Raw genomic sequence first — 9315 nt, 5'->3', positions numbered from 1 at the left:
TCATCAGACGCGGTACTCTTGTCATTGCTATCACCATAATCAGAATCATATTCGGTAGCTAAGGCCTTCCCCTAAAATATACACTTAAATAAGTTAGAATTTTGTAAACAAATCATTTATTTAGGCAGAATAATTTGTATACAGAGATGTCAGAGAAGTCCATGCACGATACATGCCTCACTAGATATTTCTCTATTCATACGAAAGATTAAAAAATAACTTCATATCTAAAGAAAATTGAAAACATGTATTGTATTGAGCATACTTTGTTTAGGGCAGTGCTAACAAGGTCGCCATATATTTTCCCCTAATAATTACCTAACATTTAAACTGAATTTAACATTTACGATAAATTATAATAACCAAATTCAACATTTAAACCAAATTCAGCTTTCTCCTAAATCTCGAAATAATAAATCTAGAAAAATATATTTTTCTACCTTTTTTTGGTATATTGCTCCAATTTCTTTAAGTCGCATTGGATAATTAATCAAAGTTCTATATCTGTACTTATCTAAGTAATTAAATAATTTAATTATATATAGGGAAATTTCTATTAGATTCTTGGACTTGGTGTATATATTTTCATTTTTGTTACAAGTGTCGTGTATATTAAATCTATGCAGGTAATTACAAAATAACAAGCTCAGAAACCTCCTCATCATGAATGATATATATGATTATAGTAATCAATATATTAATACATTTTTTATAATCATAAACATTATGTAAATGGAATAAAGAAGATACCGCTACAAGTAAAAATACAAATAGTTGTTAGTATTTAGCTAGCCATATGACAACAAACAAATACACATTATAATATTACAATCAATATCACTTGGTTAACTTTAGCTTTCTAACTTGTCTCTTGATCAATCAACCACTTTAGTTTTGTAGAGGGGACGTATGATTATTGATTGGTAATTAGTCATTGAAGAGCTAGTAATTAAGTGAAGATGAATTATATAGAAACCCATATATCACGATGGGATTGCATGAAACCTAAGACATGCATGGCTATTTACTACGTGGATCTATTATTATTAAGAATGAAGCAAACATAATGCTACATATACATATGAAACTTTGTTTCAAAAGCGAAAACACAACATGAGCCGTGCTGTTACAATAAAAGGATCTCTCCCTAGAACGACTATAAACCAAATATGTATCAATAGCTAGCTACTTTATGCTGCCTACTTAGTTTTGCCATATGTTGATTAAGTTTAATTAATTGCATGTGCTCCCAAAAATATATATATTTATGCATTGTTTATACGTGACTATTACTTAATGAATCATAATCCTGATTTTTGATAACTCTAATCATATGTCTTGTGGCCTCGTATAAAATTAACACAAGAAATTAGTTTTTTTTTGTTTAGTGAACATTTTAATATAATATTAATATACATTTCATAATTATTAAACAGAGAAATTGTACTTCATTCTATAATTATTGTTGTATATTATTAATGTACACATAGCTCCACATTTCTTTAAGCCCCATCGGACAATTAATCATTTTTCAAACTTATGAAATATAAGTTAGCAAATAAAAAACTATTAAAACAAATTTAGAATAATATTTTTGCTGAAGAACAGATTTTGTGTAGATAATTCTGGAATCTTTAATTATGAGCACCAGTATTTCTACTGTGATGTTGAAACCAAAATAATATTACACCACTATGTTACTAATATATATTTGTAGATTGTAGAAGCACAATCATGTTGATTTATAGAACCACTGAACCAAGAGTTAAGTGTGAACTCAACATGGATGTTGCAACTGGAAAGACATATATTTTGACTTGAACCAAGTAACTATTTTTGCAATGCAATGACATACCAGACGACGATCAAATGAACGGGCTCCCGAACTCGCAGGCACTTTCATCGCTGCTCGAGCCTTCTTACCAGCATCAGACTTTTTCTTAAATTATTCGCTTACCCAATACTCAGCTAATCTGGACCAAACACCAGGCTTCATATATGGAGGCCTATGATCTGCATAAGTCCCTCCAACTTCCGCGATCTTGTCGTCAGCCCTTTCCCTATCATTAGCAAGTGTACGACGCATGTTATCCTGCATATACATAAGGTGCATATACATAAGTATGGAAGCCCTTGTCTCATCTTCACTGGAAAATCTCGAGTCCCATGTGTAGTAGCGCTACAAAAAAAGATATAGTGGATGGCAAAAGATAAAAGGGAACAACTATAAAATAAACACGATCTAATATATATGCATATAACAAAGGTGTGCGACATACCAAGAACTCATCTATACACTTATTTCAGAACCCAGGAGATTTCCTATCAATTTCTTTAATTCCAACACAACCATCTGGCCAAAACATGCGAATAATTGCCAATAAATTTCGCAACGCCTTTGGACAATCTATCGTGAAATGGAAGAGTATTGAGCAGCAGTATGGTTAATTGGTGATAAATACATATTATAGCTTAAGTTATAGAAGTAAAAACATTAAATGAGCAACTCGAAATCAGTATAATATTCACTGAACATTTAAACTAGCCCACAATGAGTACAACGATTGTTAGAATCATTACGCTATGCAATCAATTTGTGATATAAAGAGAAAGAAAGATCGATTTTTGTTACGAATTGATCACAGCAGCAACTTGAGAATTGAGATGGAGACTTTTACTAAAAAGTAAAAATGGGAAAGAGGTTTATTTTAGGGTTTTGGTTGTAACGACGTCTGTTTTGTTTGTAACGACGACGTATAGGGCATTGGGCGGTCATTTCAATTTTTCCCCAAATTTTAACCGCAAAAACTTACGACGGATTCCGTCGTATGTTAACTCATAAAAAAAAGAAAGAGTCGGAATTCGAACATGGGTCTCTAATGAGTTCTAAAATAAGACCAACCACGTATGACACACGATTCTTCCTAACAATTATGAACATGAGTTACATGTATGTTAGTCATTTTGTTTTATAAAATAATATAATTGATCAATATTTAAACAAAGAATAATTTATTATGTTATATAAAAATTTATTTAAATCTTTAAATTTTATTTAGGCTTTACTAACACTAGCTTAAGGCCGTGATTTTCATTTTTATGTTTTATAATTTTATTAAAATTATGTATAAATACTAAATAATGATTGTATAAATATAATTTCTTTATATAGAATTTCAAGTTAAATTGAAATAGTAATAGTATCTGATTGATGAGATCTTATTTATAAATAATAATTTTATAATGTAAATGTTCGTTCTTGATAAGATTCGAACTTGTATGTATCTTTATCAATAATAATATAAATATTCGTTGTTAACGAGATTCGTATCTTTATAAATAATAATATAAATGTTTGTTGTTGACGTGATTCAAACTTGTGGAGTGCATTTTTTTAGTATTTGGATCTAACGGCTCTAATAATTTATGATTCAACATAAAATTTTAATATAATACAATTATTTTGGAATTATGTTAATCATAAAATGTTAAATATCACGACAGGACAAACAAATTTATGATAACATAAACTTTTATTATTAGATATTAGTTGACATGTAACTAAAATATTGACATCAATCTTAAATGTTAAAAAAATACTGAATGTAATGTCGTCATTCATGTAATAATTAGTATAATGGCTTTTGATATTCGGTCTTCAGGGTCTATTGGTATATACAAACATTTAGTTCATAACACATGATAGTTGATTAAATATAATATCTGAATTGGCATAATTTTCTCACATATCCCATTTGCTTAGTAGATTTGTAAGAATAAACAGTGTATGTAAATTCATGAGATAATAATTGTAACATATTTCAATGTAGAATTTCTTGTTTATGTTGTTAAAGTTTAACTAATTATTTTTTTATATTTTAAGATAAACTAAATTAATATATATAATTGAATTGCCCAATATGGGAACCATTAGGAACAATGTACGACGAAATTTGAATTTCGTCGTAATACTAGGTTTATTACAACGAAAAAATTGTCATAAGTAATCATTTACCTAACTTACGACGATATTGTCGTCGTAAAAATCCATATTAACGACGAAATTCAAATTCCGTCGTAATATACCAAGAATACAGAAATTGCAGACTGCAACTTTTTCCCCTTACTACAATTTATTATCAAAATCTACACCACTAAACCACTCATTTCAAATTAAAAAACAGACTGAAAATCATATTATTACAAAATAATAAAACAATCTTAGCAAAGCACGAGTAATCACAAACCTTATATGAAAATCTTGATGAACTAACGGGAAATTCATCTTAACTCTTAAAAATTAGAATTGTGCCTATAATGACAAAATTTATAAATCTCTTTGCACAAACATATCACTTTATATATTATCAAGATTTCCTAACCTTCAAATTCGTAAAAAATTTACGATTACAAAAAAAGTTGAAAAAATGTAAGTAAAAAGGAAAATTCATTTCAATTTATTTAAAATAAAAAATTGCCTAGAACAATAAATCGTCCAATATTTATGCACCAACACATCATATTATATATTTGCAGATTTCCAAACCATCAAATTGGTTAAAAAGTTTGAATAGTAAGAGAAGTTAGTTAAAAAAAGTACTAGTAAGCGAAAAATCCATTTTAATTCATTTTAAATTAGGAATATGCCTAAATTGATAAAATTATCAAATTTCTTTCCACAAACATATCATATTACATATTGTTAAGATTTTCAAATCTTCAATTCAGTGAAAAAAGTTCAAAAAAATGCAATAAATGGCAAATACATTTTAATTCATTTAAAATTAAGAAATTTTCCAAGAATGATAAATCATCCAATTTTTTTGCACCAACACATCATATTATATATTTATAAGATTTGCAAAATGTCAAATTGGTTAAAAAGATTGAATAGCAAGAAAAGTTAGTTAAAAATAGTGTTGTGAGCCGAAAATCAATTTTAATTCATTTAAAATTATAAAATTGTCGTTAATGATTAAAAATTCCAATTTTTTTGCACAAACATATTATATTATACATTTAAAATATTTTCAAACCGTCTAAAAAGTTGAAATTCTGAAAAAAGTTAATTAGAAATAATGTTAGTAAACCGGAAATTTATTTAAAAAAAAATATGGCTAGAATTATAAAATCATCTCATTTCGTTATACAAACATATGACATTACATGTTTTCATTCATACAAGAATAGAAATTAGCCTAAAATGATAAAGTTCATTTCTTACTCATCTTCACTTTCAACGTCAATACTATCATAACCATCTTCTTCTTCTTCTTCATCACCTTCCCTTGTATTTTCTTTCTCTTCTTCACTTTCAACTTATTTTGGTTGCTCTCGTTCTTCTTCTTGATCTTCTTCCATTTCATAGTGCGAAAAGTCAACAAATAACGACCTCGAGGAAAAATCTAATGCAATGGTATTTGAGACTTCTTCTTGAAGGGGTTCCACATCAACATCCCATGTTCTTTCACTCAACAATTGAGGTCTACATGTGATGATTGTATGAATATTACTATCGGGATTCTTGACACTAGGAGCATAGTACACTTGTGTGGCTTGACTTCTAGAATGTAAACATCATTTCCTTTAGGTTTGAATTAAGATCAATTAAAAGCACTCCATTTTTATGTTTCTTTACACCCCTAACATGATCATACCAATGACATCTAAATAAAATCACTTGATTTCCGCCACCATATGTTAGTTTGATAATCTCTTGCAAAGTTCCGTAGTAATTGCTTCCACTATCACCATAACAACTACCCTTCACAAGTACCCCAGAGCTTGATTTTCCTAGGTTGAATGAGTATCCGTTGACCTTGCATCTTTTGTAAGAAAGCACAAACGAAGTTGGGCTTTGCAATAGGTACTGAAATTTTTCGGAGTTATTTTGTACCTGAAATATAATAGTCACAAAAAAACAAGTATATAAATATATTTTTGTAATTATACAATTTGTGCATTTGCTGAAATACCTTATTTTGAAACCATATTGTGAAATGTGCCTTTAGCATTGTATCCATCTCAGTATCACTCAATATCAATGTATTACGACTGTGAACCTCTTCTTCGAACATACTGAAAAAAGTAATCATACCGTGTTAGTGAAGAATGTTTCAAAGTTTTAATTATGAATGAAATTTTTTGATTACTTACGTGATATAGAATGCCACTTCACGCATGTTAGTAAGAACATAATGTGCTGCAACATGTAGGGAATCCACATCTAAATGATAACTTGTATATGCTCCGAGAAGCTCTACCGGATATGTAAATACCTCAAGTTTATGTGGTTCACGTGAGCGATTATCAACCATATTACGACCTAGCAAGTTATGCGCTGTCTCAACTCCTGACTTAAAGTACATGGAACAGAAATGTGTCAACTCTTCATGTACATATTTTTCTGCAATGGAACCTTCAACTCGTGGTTTGTTCCCTATTTTTTGTTTCATTCTGCGTTGTAGTCTTTCAATATTATACATCCATCGTGATGGGACAGGGCCGCCGAGTCTGCACTCTTCGGGTAGATGAACGGGAAGATGCTCCATTGGATCAAACAAAGCTGGATAGAATTTAGTCTCCAAAGTACAAATGATCCGAACTATGTTTTTTTCCAACTGCCTAATATCTGATGCAAGTAGTGTAGTTGAGCACAAGTCCTTGAAAAAATTTTAAAGATCACAAAGTACTTTGTATATGTCATTTGGAAGAAGTTCACGAAATGCAAAAGATAATATCTTTTGCATAAATACGTTACAATCATGTGACTTCATGCCTTGAAATTTCAACTGAGCTATCTTACAACATCTCTTCAAGTTTGATGAGCAACCATCTGGGAGTTTCAATCGATGTACCCATTTACATAACAATTTCAGCTGATCTCGAGTGAGTTCGTATCTAGCTCTAGGCCTGTGTCTACCATTCATGCATAACTCTTGCATGATGCCCATTACCTTCAAATCTTCTCTTAATCTTGTGGTATCCTTCGTTTTGGCACTACATATAATAGTATGAAGTATGTTGTCAAACACATTTTCCTCTGTGTGCATAACATCGATACGATGACATAGACGCAATGAATCCCCATATGGTAGATTAAAGAAGCTAGTAATATGTATCCAAGTATGTGAATCCCCAAAGCCATCTGCCCTTTCTTTGCTATGTGGTTTCCCTGGTGGTGGAAATGTGATTCCAGCACACATGTTACAGACAATTCGACCTTTTGGTCGACTTCTTAGGCGTTTGTCCAGAAACCCCACATGTAACCCATAAAAGTTGGACTTTCTGTTGTGTGGTAGTTGCTTAGCTTTAACTTCACCCATACACACATGACAAGCCATCTTTCCATGGGCTGACCATCCGCTAACCATACCCAACCCGGGAAAGTCATTGATTGTCCATAACAAGGCTGCCCGCATTATGAAATTGGTCTTCGTACAAGCATCATATGTTTGCACACCAACCTGCCATTAACTAATCAGCTCATCAATCAAAGGCCTAAGATAGACATTCAGATTCCTCCCAGGATCATTCGGCTCAGGTACTAGTAGTATCATGAATATGTATGGATCCTTCATGGACATGGTATGTGGAAGGTTGTACACAAGTAGTACAACAGGCCAAACTGAGTATACAGTAGAAGTAGCATTACTGTATGGGGGGAATCCATCAATTGCAAGACCAAGCTTTATATTATGAATATCCGCTACAAAATTTGGATAGTTCTTGTCAAACTCTTTCCATTCTTCTCCATATGCAGGGTGACTAAGAACCCCTTCTGTCACAATTTTGTTCTTGTGATACTTCATATGTTGGGCTGTGTGGGAAGATATATACAAACGCTGTAGACGAGGAGTGATCTTAAAATATCTTAAAATCTTCCTCGGAATGGTATCACTGCCTCCATTAGTTGCATCTTTGTATCGACTTAACTCACAATACTTATAGTTTTCCAAATCTTTATCATCACCGTAGAATAATGTGCAATCATTCTCACATGCATGTATTTTTTCGTATCCCAAGCTCAGCTTCTTGACCATCTTCTTGACACCATAATAATTAAAAGGAAGTTTACACCCTTCCAGAAACACATCTCCAAGTAAGAGGAGTAGCTCATCAAAGCCCTTATCACTACATTTATTACAATTCTTCCAATGTAGTAATCTTGTAATAAACTTCAATTACGTGTATTTGGTATTGCCCGGATATATTGGTTCTCCGACATTACTCACATTGTATAAGAATTTAGATGCTTTCTCATTCGACTCCTCGTGAATATTATTGCCATCTCCAATATCTTCTCCTCTAAAGGGATCCCTCAACATCTCAAATTCAACAAATACATCTTCACGATCATTTATTTCTTCATGTCTTGAGCCATCTTCTTTTTCATGATAATGCCATATGGTATAAGTCTCAAGAAACCCGACGACATATAAGTGAAACTCGATATCGGGAATAAGTTGAAAGAGTTGATTGTTACATGTATTACACGAACATCTAATCAAAAGTTCCGGATCATCCGGTTCCTTGCTATTTTGTTTTGCAAATTCCAAGAAATTTTTCACCCCTTTGCTAAATTCTTCTGTAAAACCATAACCACCGGGAATAATTCGTTTAGTGATCCAACATAGTATCATAAGACATCTACAAATGAAAAAAATGCTAAGTCAATAACATATAATCACACATATATACACACACACATATATATATGTTGAACATGCAACTAAATATAACAATAAATCACATATTTAAATGCAAATAAATAATTAAATAGGAGATTAAAATTGAATACTTACATTGAAGATTGCCAAAATTGTTGTTGCTATGTCATCATGTATTTTGAATAATATGAAGATATGTTTTTGTTAGAGAAAAAATATTGGGAATAATGGAATGGCAAAAGAGGTAGAAGGTATTTACTCAGCTTAATTTACGACGGAAATGATTTTCCGTCGTAAGTTTTGTTTAAATATATTATTTCCGCACGGCTAACAAATACAAGTAGGTGGCATTTATTGCGGGAGTTGGAAAATTTACGACGGAACACATTTTTGTCGTAAATTATTGTTCGGGTGAACTTACGACGAAATATATTTTCGTCGAAAATTACAGTTAAACGATGTCATTCTAGCATATTTAAGCTTTCATTTTTTTGTAATTAAATTTTATTATGTAATAATAATAAAATATTTAACTTACGACGAACCTAAATTTCTGTCGTAAGATTTACACTCCTGCGGGACCCAGCGTTATGTTTTTTATTCATTTGAAAGTAGATTTGAATATTAAAATAAGAAACTTATAACG

The sequence above is a fragment of the Apium graveolens genome, chromosome 9 (assembly GCF_009905375.1).
Source record: "Apium graveolens cultivar Ventura chromosome 9, ASM990537v1, whole genome shotgun sequence".
In the NCBI taxonomy this organism is placed as follows: domain Eukaryota; kingdom Viridiplantae; phylum Streptophyta; class Magnoliopsida; order Apiales; family Apiaceae; genus Apium; species Apium graveolens.
Note: the sequence above shows the minus strand (reverse complement) of the source record.